General features: G+C 43.6%; 1 protein-coding gene across 1 annotated transcript in view; it reads right to left on the reverse strand.

Moving 5' to 3' along the window:
• The window catches only part of tafa4b (TAFA chemokine like family member 4b), a 38,030-nt gene extending 21,653 nt beyond the window's left edge, over positions 1–16,377 (reverse strand). The window contains exons 1-2 of the mRNA XM_060858417.1: positions 16,273–16,377; positions 15,870–16,079 (exon numbers count right to left, since the gene is read on the reverse strand). The gene's annotated coding sequence lies outside the window, so the exon portion shown is untranslated. The remainder of the gene's footprint in view (positions 1–15,869; positions 16,080–16,272) is intronic.
• Between the last annotated feature and the right edge of the window lie 759 nt (positions 16,378–17,136).

Consider the following 17,136-nt stretch of genomic DNA (forward strand, 5'->3'; position numbering starts at 1 on the left):
TCAGTGGATGGAACAAACAGCTATTATTATTATTATTATTATTATTATTATTATTATTAATTCATTCATTCATTCATTCATTCATCTTCTACCGCTTATCCGAACTACCTCGGGTCACGGGGAGCCTGTGCCTATCTCAGGCGTCATCAGGCATCGAGGCAGGATACACCCTGGACGGAGTGCCAACCCATCACAGGGCACACACACACTCTCATCCACTCACGCAATCACACACTACGGACAATTTTCCAGAGATGCCAATCAACCTACCATGCATGTCTTTGGACCGGGGGAGGAAACCGGAGTACCCGGAGGAAACCCCCGAGGCACGGGGAGAACATGCAAACTCCACACACACAAGGTGGAGGGGGGAATCGAACCCCCAACCCTGGAGGTGTGAGGCGAACGTGTTAACCACTAAGCCACCGTGCCCCCCGATATTATTATTATTATTATTATTATTATTATTATTATTATTATTATTATTAGACACGTAAACCCAGCCAATCGACCTTTGATTGACAGCTAAGACAGAGTAAGGCCACAAGTGACATCGTCTGGATCCAAAACGTGTGATTTCCGGAAAATAAGGCTCAGTTTTCATCTCTCATGTACACAACAAAGTGCCTGTGTTTTGTCTGTGAAAATTGTTCATGTGCATCAGTTATCAACACTTTCTGCTTTAGTGTGTTTAATCTTTTCATTCTTAACAAATCGACTACAATCAGTCAGCAGAGTGAAAACGTTCAGCCGTAAACGCAGTACGGTTCATTTTGACACTGCTTTGTGCTGCTGTTTATAAAAAGTGACGACGATCTGGAGAGCACATGCGTGATGGAGGGGGTGTGGCCAAGTGACAGCTGTGGGCGGAGAGGAGGCAGGGAGGAGGCGGGGCCAACAAGCAGGTAAGGCTTATTACTGCCAGTCTATTTGTGCCTCATTGTGCTTGACAGTGTGTGAGTCGTGTTTGTGCAAGACACACATACACACACACAAATTCACACGCCCTCACACTCACACAGACACACACACTCACACAATCTCACACATCCTAACAAACACCTCAAATACAGACACACATTCTCACACATTCTCACAAACACCCCTCACACACACACACACACACACACACCCTCACACACAGTCACACTCTCACACTCAAACTCACATCCTCACACACACTCAAACTCACACATCCTCATACACACTCACACATACTTACACACACTCACAAACACCCCTCACACACTCACACACCTCACACACAAACTCACACACCCTCTCACACAGACTCACAAAGACCCCTCACACACAACCTCACACACCCTCACCCTCATACACAAACTCACACACAAACTCACACATCCTCACACACACTCACAACCACCTCTCACACACTCACACACCTCTCACACACCCTCACACACAAACTCACACAACCTCACACACCCTCATACACAAACTCACACACCCTCACACACAAACTCACACACCCTCACACACAAACTCACACACCCTCACACACAAACTCACACACCCTCACACACACTCACAAACACCTCTCACACACCTCTCACACACCCTCACACACAAACTCACAGACCCTCATACACACTCACACAAACACCTCTCACACTCTTACACACCCTCACACACAAACTCACCGACCCTCACACACACTCACACACCCACGCAAACACCTCTCACACACCATCACACACAAACTCACACACCCTCACACACACTCACAAACAGCTCTGACACACCCTCAAACACAAACCCACACAACCTCACACACACCCTCACACAACAGCAAATGAGCCTTTTTTTAAAGAAATATAAAAAAAATAATAATAATAATAATTTTTCCTAAGTAGACGACCGAATTTACTTCAGTCAAACCCGACATAAAGACGACGATATATTAACTAAAATATTCAAAATGTTTGCTAACTTCTGAGAAGTTATTCACTGTTAAAAAGAAACCCAGAGGTCACAGTCGTAGTTAATCATTATTTACAGATTCGTTGTTAGTCCTAATTTCACAGTCCCAGGATGTAATTCTCATGGCTGCATTATATAACGCAGTCCTGCCGCAGGATATTTTGCATACTTCAGCGAAAAATGCTGTTTTAAAAAAGGGTTATTTTGCGAAATTGATACACACTGTGTTATTTAAACGTTTGTGGAACAGAAAATGAGTTTTAACCTGCATTACTGTGATAAAATGAGGTGCCATGTCAACATGTGTGTGAGTGTGAGTGTGTGTGTGTGTAAAAAACTCATAAAAAATCTCATATCTGTTTCCTTAATGCTGCTGCAGGTCACTGTGTGTGTGTGCATGTCTGTGTGTGTGTGTGTGTCTCGCTGCATGTTCACCTAAAGAACGATGTGCCAAAAAACCATTAACCTCCTGCAGTGCCTTCCACTCACCTCACTGGAACATCAACACGCACACACACACACACACACACACCAGAAGGGATCTGCGGTGCGCCATTTCATGCAGCAGAGCTCAAACGGCACAGAAACACGGCCCCATCTCGGAGGGAACGCAAAAAAGAATGAGCAGAGCTCAAAAAAAAAAAAAAACAGCCAGAAAAGGAAATAAAAATTCAAACACATCACACTGGTCTGTGGAAATGCACAATATTTCAACAGGAGGTCCAAGATTGTGGGATATTTATCTCATTTTCCTGAATATGAATGTCTAAATGTGTGTCAGGACGCAGATACGGCAGTCCATCACAGCGGCTGCTCCGTGTGTGTATCAGTGTGTATGCATATGAGCGCCTCTTCCCTCGCGCTTCCCCGCTACGCCTCATGATAAGCGAGCAATTTTACCCCCTACACACCCGGCAAATCGGATTTCCCTGTGTACGCTTTAACCGGCTGAATATTTGCCGATGGATGATTGACTATTTCAGTCACTTCCTATTTTCTCCAAAGTGTTTTTTTTTTTTTTATATAAAGTTTACTACTTTTTTTTCACAGCCATGTTCATAGCCAGCACATCCTATGAATACACACTAACACCATTGTTTGACAGTTTTGATTTCTTTTGATATATACGTGTTGGTTTGGGGTTGTTTTCCTCACCAGAAGGGGGGCACGGTGGCTTAGTGGTTAGCACGTTCGCCTCACACCTCCAGGGTTGGGGGTTCGATTCCCACCTCCGCCTTGTGTGTGTGGAGTTTGCATGTTCTCTCCTCCGGGTACTCTGGTTTCCTCCCCCGGTCCAAAGACATGCATGGTAGGTTGATTGGCATCTCTGGAAAATTGTCCGTAGTGTGTGATTGCGTGAGTGAATGAGAGTGTGTGTGTGTGTGTGCGTCCTGCGATGGGTTGGCACTCCGTCCAGGGTGTATCCTGCCTTGATGCCCGATGACGCCTGAGATAGGCACAGGCTCCCCGTGACCTGAGGTAGTTCGGATAAGCGGTAGAAGATGAATGAATGAATGAATGAATGATACCAGAGTGGAGATGATGAGGTTTTCACTTGGATTGCGCCGATGTGCAAAATGGATCGTTCCACTTCACGCTTAGTTTCCCTGCAGCAGTCTGAAGTAAAAGCAGCACCACGTGTCGATACCGAGCCTCGATTCTGATTGGTCAGTAGAGAAGGTGTGGATTCATGTTTTTTCAGCATTTTTGGAAGGAGTCTCCAGTGTCAGTGTGACCGTCAGAAGTAAAGCTGTAACTTTTCTGACATTTTCAGGACACAGGAGTTTTACGCGTCGTGGTTCCGCTGTAAGATTGTTTGGTTTTTGATTTCTAGTGAAGTGAAGTGAAGTGAAAGTGACATACGGCTAAGTACGGTGACCCGTACTCAGAATTTGTTCTCTGTGTTTAACCCATCCAAAGTGCACACACACAGCAGTGAACACACACACACACCGTGAACACACACCCGGAGCAGTGGGCAGCCATTTATGCTGCGGTGCCCGGGGAGCAGTTGGGGGGTTCGGTACATGTCTTGCTCAAGGGCACCTCAGTCGTGGCCGGCCCGAGACTCGAACCCACAACCTTAGGATTACGAGTCAGACTCTCTAACCATTAGGCCACGACTTTATAGTGTTTTATACGTTTTAGACTATGTTAAAAAATGCACCTTCACATATCAGGTCTACTAACAACCAGCACTGAGCATCTCTGGTGGCAGGAAGAAAAAAAGAAAGAAAGGCAGAAAGCTTGCTGACGGTGTAAGTGTGGGGTTAAAGCAGCAGCGGAGTGAGAGCGATGAGGAAAAACCCTGCAGGGAAACACCTGTGACATACGTTCACACACACAATTACCTCACAGGTCCAGAACAGAAACATTTCCCGACACACTCCAGAGTACGGATTTATCCGAGCCCATTACCTGAGCTCAACTTTTTTCCATTGACTTTGTGAGGAAGAGGACGGAAGCTAACGTTACCGAAGAATTGATCGTCTCTGCACTTAAAGTGCCATTCGGTGCCCTGCTGCTGGGACCACCGTCTCTGTCCTTAAGATCCGGTGACTCCTCATGGCCTGCTTTTGTACCAGAGAAAGGAAATAAAACCACCTGGTGTTGTATTTGTGTTGTGTTGTGTCATGTGTGTGTTTGTGAGAGCGCACTTAAGAGCATCTCCACAAAGCCGGGACACAAACACATCCTATTTTTTACAGCATCCTTTTATTATTTGTGTATATGTTTGTACAATGACCTTGTTTGCTGGAAGGTTGCAATATGAGTAAAACCCTTTTCTTGAATGTGTGTGTGTGTGTGTGTGTGTGTGTGTGTTGCAGTGCCCCCTGGTGGTATGTCATGGTTTTTGCCCTCCACGGTTCAAACTTTTTTTATTTAGCTTATTAATACACACCGTTTGCAAATATCACACGTTCCACATCAGAGGATACAAAACAATGAGCTGTAACGTGTTCAATTTTTCCTCTTTTTCACGCTTCACCATTCTATTAGTTCTGTGTGTGTGTGTGTGTGTGTGTGTGTGTGCAAGTGAGTGTGTGAGCTCTGGGTTGCTGTTTCTTTATGAGCAGACTGAGACACTAGCACTAACAGGCTAATAAACTTCTCTTCCCAGCAGCTATATCAGCACTATTACGAATCCCGACACAGCCACAGCCACACACACACACACACACACACACACACACACACACACACAGTCCTGGGGCTTTACAACCCCATTTACCGACCATGTCGACCTTGCTGTGCACTAATACAGCTCAGACTTGGGCTCCTAAACCCCGTGGATTGCCACAAACCCATCAGATGTTCAGTCCAGCTCGAGCCTCATCCATCACCTTCCCTCAACGCTGGAGGGATGAAAGTCAAACACAAGCTTATAACCACAAAGTAAGATTGATTTCTGAGTACACTGAGCTGTTGTGCATATGAAATGCTCCATGAGACCTCTGGAGTCATTAACCAATAAACAACATCAATGCACTATGGCCTGCAAACTCTGTGTGTGTGTGTGTGTGTGTGTGTGTGTGTGTGTGAGAGAGAGAGCGAGAGAGCCTCGTCACATGGAGGAGACGTTTCACTCTGCTTTGTCAGACCTGCGTCAGCTCATTTACACATCACAACACACCTACAGCAAGCCTCTAATGAAACTAGTGAGAGAATCACAGGCTCAGTGATTAGTCACTAGTGATTTCACCTCTTTCTGTCCTACCTTCTTGTACGTTTACTCCACACACACCTCACATCATTTGTACGGCTGCTCGTTCTTGTAGTTCATATCTAATTCGGACGATGATGTGGCAGCGGCGTGATACATAAAGCCATGAAGTCACAGATTAAGACACAGATCTTAACTTAATGGTGGAAAACTGTGACCTCTGTGATTTTGGCTTGGATGTTGGTTTGAGCATTTCAGAAATCTCCTGAGATTCGCACACAGAAGCAGCTGTTTGTGTAGAACGACACGCACGACAAACACGCAGCAGATACGTAAGTGGAACCGTCTTATTGATGATAAACGGCCAGGCTTGTTCGAGACGACAGGAAGGCTACGGCGATGCAAATAACAAATGAGGTGTCGAAGGTTAAACAGGATGTGCTACTGTGGCAGAAGACCACATCAGTGTCTGGGTTGAACAGGAAAACGCAGGATAACTGCAGTGACAGGGAGGTTTTACTCTGACCTGCTCGACTGCTCTTGTTGTTCTGAGGTATTACTGTGTTTGAGCTCTTACTCAAGCTGAATGGATAAATAATTATGTTAGCGCAGTAGACCTGTATCGAAAGATGTGCAATGAATCTAATTAATTTCCTCCATTCTTCCGTCTCAACTCCAGGGGATTGTCATGACTCTGTACTTCTTACCGTTTTGAAGAAGCAGACAGAAGCTCTGTATTGTACCAACTTGTTTAAAAAAGAAAAACAGCCTTCCTCGTCCTATTTCATCGCTCTCATCAGAAACGCGCATAAATAGACCACAAGGGCACTCGAGCTTCCGTCTTTTCGCCCTCAGACGTTACGAGTGCCCTCTTGGCCTGTGTGCAGAATAATTATATTTTATATGACTTTTTGTATGAGTCATAAAACAAAGCTGCGCGCCTGGAGCCCTGTGACCGAGGGCTCGTCCAAAGCTCACTTACGTGAGGCGCAATTGGCCGAGTCTCACCCCGGGAAGATCGCCAGCGTGTGTTAGGTCAGCTCGGGTGCCAAAAGTTTCATCGCTCATGGGTGACCCTCAGGAGGAGTATCAGGCTCCTGTGGATAGTCTACCTCAGTGACAGATTGCACCAACATCACCAACACGTTCACAAAGGGAAAGAGAGCCAGGCTTGTGCACCGATGGCAATTACAGAAATAAACAGAAAATTAGTTTCTTCACTGAAGTACTTTACAGATGTAGGTTTATGTCTCATTTGTTTTTTAAAGATCACTCATCTAACATGACTCAACTGGTCAACTAAACCAGCGTAAGAGTCTAGTAGTCTGTATCAGTGTCTGACTGTAATATTACCAGATTTTTGGGGTTTTCACGTATGGGCATAAGGGTCTCCCATGTGAACAATATTGTGTACAATATTGTGTACAATATCTGAATCAAATATGAACCAGGGGAATTATTCATACAAGAAAAATCCCATCAGAAAATTTCTGACTAGAATTAATGTTCGACGATATTCTACAATCACAGATAAATGATTCGCGTATAAGAATCGCATGCGCGTACAGTATGTATCAAACACGGACAAATGAATCGTTTGTAAGAATCGCTTGTGAAAACGAACGAATCGTTTAGGAATCACATGTCGGAATAAATTAAGTTTTTAAAAAAATCCTAGACATAATGTGCAAAATACGAAAACTTTTTGTTTAACTGTGTGTAAAAACATAAAAATATGTAACATCCTACTGTATTAAAAAGATCCATATACACCTCAAATGACATTTTCTAGCCAGGAAACTGTTTATATGACAAAATAAAAAAATAATACAAACACACAGCTTCGTTGGGTTTTACGCTGCTAACCAAATGTGAGTCCTAATTTATGCACAGACAAAATGCAGTAATTTGAGTTGCTGTGGGGAAACTTCAGTCCAGACATCAGGCCTAAAGCAGTCACACACTGTCACACACACACATTGTTATATTGTCTGCATAGCCTATTTATTGTTCCTACATAGTCTTTGGTGTTGATGTGTGTGTGTGTGTGTGTGTGTGTGTGTATGTGTAATTATAATCTGTTTCTGCTGATCAGGTCTAAGTGAAACATCTACAGACTCTGAGATCTGAGATCAGATTAATGATTAGTGATGTAATCAATGTGCTTGGTTTAAAAAAGACACACCTCTCTGCTTCGCTGTCCATGAAAAACAAAGTGCCTTAATCACACTTTGGGTTCAAATGATGATTAATGGAAAACAAACAAACATCACACTCAGGCGCCTTTGATTTTCAGTGAGAGCCGTGGCGGGGGATCGGTTCGAGCTTGTCAAAGATTGCTCTCGAGTTCTGTTCAGGCCATGTCTCTCTCTCTCTCTCCTTCTCTCTTTCTCGCTTTCTCTCCACTTGTATTTCTGCCACCCCGCTTCTTCTAGGAAAGTGTCAAAGCTGTGATCATCCGTGCTCATCGTGCTGCCTAGGCTCAGCTCTCCGATGCCGACGTGGCCGTCTGGGTCAAAACACACCAATTATTTCGCACTCACTAACGACCCGCCAGCCACACACCGCTCTGTAATTATATTAATGACCGAACGTGCCGGGCGTGCAGATCGAGAGGCCGAAAGGTGAATGAGGGAGAAAGAGAGAGAGGGAGAGAGATGGATAAGTGGAGCGAAAGAGAGAAAGTCTGATCAATTGTTCATTTTACAAAGTCAGTGAGACATGCAGGAGCTGTCAATAAGTGAATTAGTTTGTCTGTGAGCCTCAGGAGTGTGACTCGCTGTTCCTTCAGAGCTACGGGCTTCTTATGCTCAAACTCAACCTCACCACCCCCTCGCTAATACACACACTTAAACACACTTCATCACGCACATATAACTGTACAAATTGACAACAGCACACATGTGCACGACACACTCATACGATGGCATTTCTATCTCTCTAACACACACACACATCATTTCAAGGACAATAAACAGCAGACTGCTGCTTGTTAAAGATTGCGCAAGTCTCTCTGTATTTAGCACACACACACTCACGCAATCCAAATAGCTCTTTCCTTGACATCATTATGTGACCTATAAGCGCAATGCCTTTCACTCTCGTTGTAGGTTATTTGATCAGCCAACTGCAAGCAAGGCGATACATCAAGACTACACTTTCTTTGCATTTTGATGTACTGAAACAAATGATAAAATAATTGGAGAAATTCACACAGTCATTTCACACACACACACACAGGCACAGACACACACATACACACTTATTTTTATCCCTAGGGGCATCAATAAAATTTCCAATCCAAATACAAACATGTTTTTCGTAGGCTAGAGGAAACAAGAGATCTCTGGAGAAAGCATTAGCAGTAGAAAGCAGCATTAATCCTGGTCAAAGCCGTAGTGGATCCAGAGCCTGTCCTGGGAATACCGGGAACAAGGTGGGAATACAATGGCAATGGACGCAGGGAAGTTCATCAAAGGTTATCACACACATTCTCACTCGTTGCTAGGGGCAATTTAGTGTAGTCAATCCAGCTACCAGCAGTAGGTTGGCCAAAACTTGGTTAGAACTGGAGAAAGCTGTGATGCAGCAACGCTACTGACAACAACACAACTTACACAATCTGAAACACAAGTCTGACCTTTAACTGCCAGTTGTCGGATTTGATCAGATTACCACAAAGCTAGTTCACTTTGACCTTCAGTTTCTACTGATTGCTGCACTTATTTAAGCAGTAAGCTGTATAATAAAAGAGTAGAGCAAATTCTCTTTATCCTGAAGCTACACAGAGACAGCGTGATTGGGTTAAAGTGACTGAGACCATTACAGAGTCAACACTTACTACACTTGTACTATAGGCTAAATTTGCAGACATCTCCTAAGAGTGTTGTTCACTGAGAGCCTCCAGGTCAACACTGATGAAATGTTCCTGCTCTTATCAAAGATAAAATATGGAAATGAATGCCCCTAAGTTACATTTAAAATAAGCAGACATGACTTGTGATGTGTAGCTTATATGACCCCATTGTGCATTTTCTAATGCAATATGAATCGGTCTGATTAGAGACAAATATGATGCCTTGCCACAAAACACCCCATAACTTAAAACACGCAGCCAAAATGATTTGTCTTAGCTTTCCTTATGCACTGCTACACCGGTCACACTCTAAACTGCACCTTACACACTCCAGTACCAGGACCTGCTCCAGTGGTTCCGTAATCACTGCACAGCTCTCTTTCATCAGTTATTTGTCAAATCCTTAATTAGAGTTTATCATTCAGTGTAAACTTAATAATGAGCAGAGTGTAAGTCCAGAAACAACTGGACTACACACATTACACACTACACTCTGACCCACACACTATACATTACTCACTACACTCTGACCAACACACTATACATTACTCACTACACTCTGACCCACACACTATACATTACACACTACACTCTGACCCACACACTATACATTACTCACTACACTCTGACCCACACACTATACATTACACACTACACTCTGGCCCACACACTATACATTACACACTACACTCTGACCAACACACTATACATTACACACTACACTCTGACCAACACACTATACATTACTCACTACACTCTGACCAACACACTATACATTACTCACTACACTCTGACCAACACACTATACATTACACACTACACTCTGACCCACACACTATACATTACACACTACACTCTGACCAACACACTATACATTACTCACTACACTCTGACCCACACACTATACATTACTCACTACACTCTGACCCACACACTATACATTACACACTACACTCTGACCCACACACTATACATTACACACTACACTCTGACCCACACACTATACATTACTCACTACACTCTGACCAACACACTATACATTACTCACTACACTCTGACCCACACACTATACATTACACACTACACTCTGACCCACACACTCTGACCCACACACTATACATTACACACTACACTCTGGCCCACACACTATACATTACACACTACACTCTGACCAACACACTATACATTACACACTACACTCTGACCAACACACTATACATTACTCACTACACTCTGACCCACACACTATACATTACACACTACACTCTGACCAACACACTATACATTACTCACTACACTCTGACCCACACACTATACATTACTCACTACACTCTGACCCACACACTATACATTACACACTACACTCTGACCAACACACTATACATTACACACTACACTCTGACCAACACACTATACATTACTCACTACACTCTGACCAACACACTATACATTACTCACTACACTCTGACCCACACACTATACATTACTCACTACACTCTGACCCACACACTATACATTACTCACTACACTCTGACCCACACACTATACATTACTCACTACACTCTGACCAACACACTATACATTACACACTACACTCTGACCAACACACTATACATTACTCACTACACTCTGACCAACACACTATACATTACTCACTACACTCTGACCAACACACTATACATTACACACTACACTCTGACCAACACACTATACATTACTCACTACACTCTGACCCACACACTATACATTACTCACTACACTCTGACCAACACACTATACATTACACACTACACTCTGACCAACACACTATACATTACTCACTACACTCTGACCCACACACTATACATTACACACTACACTCTGACCAACACACTATACATTACACACTACACTCTGACCAACACACTATACATTACTCACTACACTCTGACCAACACACTATACATTACACACTACACTCTGACCCACACACTATACATTACTCACTACACTCTGACCCACACACTATACATTACACACTACACTCTGACCCACACACTATACATTACACACTACACTCTGACCCACACACTATACATTACACACTACACCCTGACCCACACACTATATATTACACACTACACCCTGACCCACACACTATACATTACACACTACACCCTGACCCACACACTATACATTACACACTACACTCTGACCAACACACTATACATTACACACTACACTCTGACCCACACACTATACATTACACACTACACTCTGACCAACACACTATACATTACACACTACACTCTGACCCACACACTATACATTACTCACTACACTCTGACCAACACACTATACATTACTCACTACACTCTGACCCACACACTATACATTACTCACTACACTCTGACCAACACACTATACATTACACACTACACTCTGACCCATACACTATACATTACTCACTACACTCTGACCAACACACTATACATTACTCACTACACACTGACCCACACCCTATATATTACACACTACACTCTGACCCACACACTATACATTGCACACTACACTCTGACCCACACACTATATATTACACACTACACCCTGACCCACACACTATACATTACACACTACACCCTGACCCACACACTATACATTACACACTACACCCTGACCAACACACTATACATTACACACTACACTCTGACCCACACACTATACATTACACACTACACCCTGACCAACACACTATACATTACACACTACACTCTGACCCACACACACTATACATTACACACTACACCCTGACCCACACACTATACATTACACACTACACCCTGACCAACACACACTATACATTACTCACCACACTCTGACCCACACACTATACATTACACACTACACTCTGACCCACACACTATACATTACACACTACACTCTGACCCACACACTACACATTACACACTACACTCTGACCCACACACTATACATTACTCACTACACTCTGACCCACACACTACACATTACACACTATACTCTGACCCACACACTATACATTACTCACTACACTCTGACCCACACACTATACATTACTCACTACACTCTGACCCACACACTATATATTACACACTACACTCTGACCAACACACTATACATTACACACTACACTCTGACCAACACACTATACATTACTCACTACACCCTGACCAACACACACTACACATTACACACTACACTCTGACCCACACACTATACATTACACACTACACCCTGACCCACACACTATACATTACACACTACACTCTGACCAATGCACACTACATATTACACACTACACTGTAACCCACACACTATACATTACACACTACACTCTGATGTACACCCAACGCACACTATACAGTACACTGGCCCACACACACACACCACACCCGACACTGTATATGTCATAAACCACATTTCTGAGGTCTGCATCCTGTATGCGTTATACTCTGCACCCTACATCATCCTCTGACTCATCTAATGAAGGTCATGATATATTAATTAATTAGATGATGTGTTTAGCATGTTAAAACAGGGAAAGTGCTAAACTGCTCAGTGCTCTGACTGTGTAGGACAGCAGAAGGGGAACTCTTTAATTGTGGAGACATTCAGTGGCCCTGCGTCATTTCTATTTTGTGCAAAACTGCTGTTCAATCTGAGACATTACTTCTCTACAAGAAACAGTTGAATGTATGGTACAGTTTTTCAGACACAGCATATACATTACATAAGAAGCTTGTGCCATAATCACTTATACAATACATTCATTTAGAATCCAAACTCTAAACCTTATCCTGTCTTATGCGCCACATTCTAAACTTTACACACACACACACACACACAGAGAGAGAGAGAGAGAGAGAGAGAGAGAGAGAGAGAGAGAGAGAGAGAGACTGAGAGAACATTTTGTTAACACTAACATACTGAGACGCTCACTTTCAACTGCTTTAAGGTTACAGACACACTTACACAAAATAAATAAATAAGTAAATAAGTATTGCTCACGTTTATCTGGAATAGTAATGTAACTTGAACATGAATTTCAATGTACTGCTTTTCCCAAAATGTGCTTGTTCTTAATTTGAATGCATGAACATCATACACTGGCGAGTGCTCTCCAAACCCCTTATAATGTGATTCACATGTTTTTCTCATATCCTTTAGTCAAATCGGTCAATAAGCTGTTTGGGCGAGCGGTGAAGCCGAGTCATGGGCTGTCAATCAGGCAAAATCTCAGTGAATGGCAGGAAAGGAGGCCCAGGTGGAATAAAGCATTCATGACTGTCTCTGATACAAAGCAGGGTTCGGGATCAATTAAACTGTGCAAGAGAAACATCACCGATTCGTAGAGAGAGAGAGAGAGAGAGAGAGAGGGAGAGAGAGAGGGAGAGAGGGTGAAACGGAGGTAGCAATCGAACAGCAGCGGGTTTAATCTGAGACCGGAGCGAGCGGAGAGGAGATAGAACAATGAAAAAGATGAGATGAGAAGTTGAAGATGACAGCATTTCAACCTCTGCTGTGTGATCCAGAATCTCTGCCTCACTCTCATGTGCTAGGTGAAAAGCAAAGAGCCCACAGGGAACACGTTCCACCCCGAGACCGCACTCTGTCAGAAAACAACCCACAGCAACCAACCTGGTCTCCTCATATTCTGTGAACCAGTAATTCAGCCTTGCACATAAAAAAAGAAAAGAAAAGAAAAGAAAAGAAAAGAAAAAAAAAAAAGAAAAGAAAAGAAAAGAAAAGAAAAGAAAAGAAAAGAAAAGAAAAGAAAAGAAAAGAAAATGAGATAAAGACGAGATGAAACACAGCACAGTGAAAGGAATCTGAAAGAGAGACGCTGCACCTCTGGATGAGTAAAGAAGAGAGCCCAATCCCCTTCTCTCTTTCTTTCTCTTCTTTTGTCTCTGCTGCTCTCACCAGAGGCACAGCAAAGCGTTCGCACAAGGCCCCCATGAAAGACAAGACTGTGTTTGCGTCCCTGTCTGTATACCGAGAGACAAGTCTAGTCTGCAGGTCAAACTGCACAATTCTTAACAAGAAGCGAGTTCTGTTCACACACTCCGTCTCCGCATCATGCATGGTGTGGGTGTCTTACGAGTTTTCATGCAAAAATAATGAATCCCGCTTTTCATGATATTCACAGTGACAGAGAACAGATAAGGGCAGGGAGCGAAGCACGCTGGTCAATGCAGACAGTTCCAACACGCCATGGTCATGATCTCATTACTGCACCAATTAACATGCAGAAGGCCTGTTCTGTCCCACAAAGGCCACTAGGGAGCAAATGTGTGTGTGTGTGTGTGTGTGTGTGTGTGTGTGTATGTGTGTATGTATGTGTGTGAGTGTGTGTGTGTGTGAGAGAGAGAGAGAGGGAGAGCGCGCACAACTAACCTACACAATTACACTCACATCATGTATGTAATTATGACTGTACCGTAGATTATTAAAGTGTGTGCGTGTGTTCGTGTGTGTGTGTGTGTGTGTGTGTGTGTGTGTGTGTGTGTGTGTGTGTGTGTGTGTGTGTGTGTCCAGGTCACTATCAGAATCATCCGTGCCGATCAGGTCACTACAGAATCATCCGTGGCTGCAAGCGCGCATCAGATTAATTTGTAATAATCTACAAGTCGTAATAAAACGTATAAAATAATAATAATAATAATAATAATAATAATAATAATAATAATAATAATAATAATAAATAACAGATTTTTTAGTAACGTAAACATTACATCATCGTTGATCACTATTAATCTATAAGACCATCCAGAAGGAGAGAGAGAGAGAGAGAGAGAGAGAGAGAGAGAGAGAGAGACGGAGGAAGAGAGAGAGCGAGAGAGAGAGAGAGAGAGAGAGAGACGGAGGAAGAGAGAGAGAGGGAGAGAGAGAGAGAGAGAGAGAGAGAGAGAGAGAGAGAGAGAGATTATGCCCAAAATGCATTTCATCTCATTACTTTATTATTTACTTTTTTCACTGTTTTATATATAATTGGTGTTTCGGCTCTTTGGCTTTACCGCACATCCCAACACGCGCTCCGTTCGAAAGAGAGCGCGAGGAACAGATTTGAGGCGAAAGAAGCGGCGCGCGAGCGTGATAAAAGCGCAAACCGTGAGCGCGCGCACGATCTGCCTGGTAAGATCCACTAGAGCTCATGTGTTCGAGACAAACTAGACAAAATCTTCTGACGTGAACATTCGTGTGTTGGTTTTAAACACAAGACGGTACACAACAGATCCCGTGAAACGGGGCTTCATCTTTACGCGTTTAAAGTTTCCGTGTGATTTACGGTGTGATAAACGGACAGATACGGAATGTTTCCTGTTGAAATAAAGTCGCTCCAACACTTTTACACCGAATTTGTACAAATAAAATCACCAGACTTACCGCCTTGTCTAGTTGAGCAGGTGCATTCTCGCTCGTTTCCGGTGAGCTCGCGCACTTTCCCCTCCGCTCCTGATTAACGGGAGCCGCCGGTCCATCGCGGCCAAAACTGCGCGCGAGGAGGGAAAAGAGGCGGCGGAGGTGGTCACGCGTTCCGTGTTTTTGTCCTCTTTTACCTTTTTTCTTTATTTTCTTCCTTTTAAAATCTGACCGCTGTTGAACACAAGATTAAAACAGGAAACACGCCTTCAAAAAACCGTCAGGATGAAAAAGAAACGTCTCCGTTTACAAAAAAAAAAGATATATGTGAGAAACGGGGCAGTTAAATCCGTACAGGACATTTAAAACTAAATCATCATAATAATAATAATAATAGTAATAGTAATAGTAACAGTTAATTAATGACCCTCGGAACGTCTCCGGTCGAGTCCGTGAGTCTTAACGGGCGCCTCGTGCGGTGCGGGTCGAGCGCGAGCAGCTCCGGAGGTGAAGCAGCGCAGCGTCTCGCGATCGATTCGAACTGGATTTGAATTTTGCGAACTCCGCCGAGTGAAGTCTGCTCCGCGCACGTGCGCCGCGTCCCCCCACCCGGCGATATTTTAATTATTTATTTATTTCCAACTCGCTGTGAGTAGTGATGTCATGGCTCTCGAGGCGCTGATGTGAACGGGTGTTAGAAAGAAAGACAGAAAGAAAGAAAGACAGAAAGAAAGACCGTTAAAAACCCGGGGGTCAGACATTTTGTCATCATCAGTCAGAGTGACATATGTGCTCTTTCTCTCTCTCTCTCTCTCTCTCTCTCTCGCTGTCTCTCTCTCCCTGTCTCTCTCTCTTTCTCAGTCTCTCTCTCTCCCTCTGTTTCTCTCTCTCTCCCTCTCTCGCTGTCTCTCTCTCTCTCTCCGTCTCTCTCTCTCTCTCTCGCTGTCTCTCTCTCTCTCTCCGTCTCTCCGTCTCTCTCTCTCTCTCTCTCTCTCTCTCTCTCTCTCTCTCTCTCTCTCTCTCTCTCCGTCTCTCTTTCTCTCTCTCTCTCTCTTTCTCGGTACGTGATAGAGTTTTTAACCGTCCACGAAACGGAGCTCGAGCGATCGATTTTTTAGTTACATCTCGTTACAGTCTCGCGCTGCGTTCGGTGAGACGTTTGTGTCATGTCAGAGATGGAGATGACGACGATGAAGATGATGATGATGATGAAGATGATTATATCGGTAATCAATCACAACTCAAAAAGGCTCCGTGCGTTTTTCCATCACAGGTGTCAATTTTAGATCAG

The sequence above is a fragment of the Tachysurus vachellii genome, chromosome 22 (assembly GCF_030014155.1).
Source record: "Tachysurus vachellii isolate PV-2020 chromosome 22, HZAU_Pvac_v1, whole genome shotgun sequence".
NCBI classification, from domain to species: domain Eukaryota; kingdom Metazoa; phylum Chordata; class Actinopteri; order Siluriformes; family Bagridae; genus Tachysurus; species Tachysurus vachellii.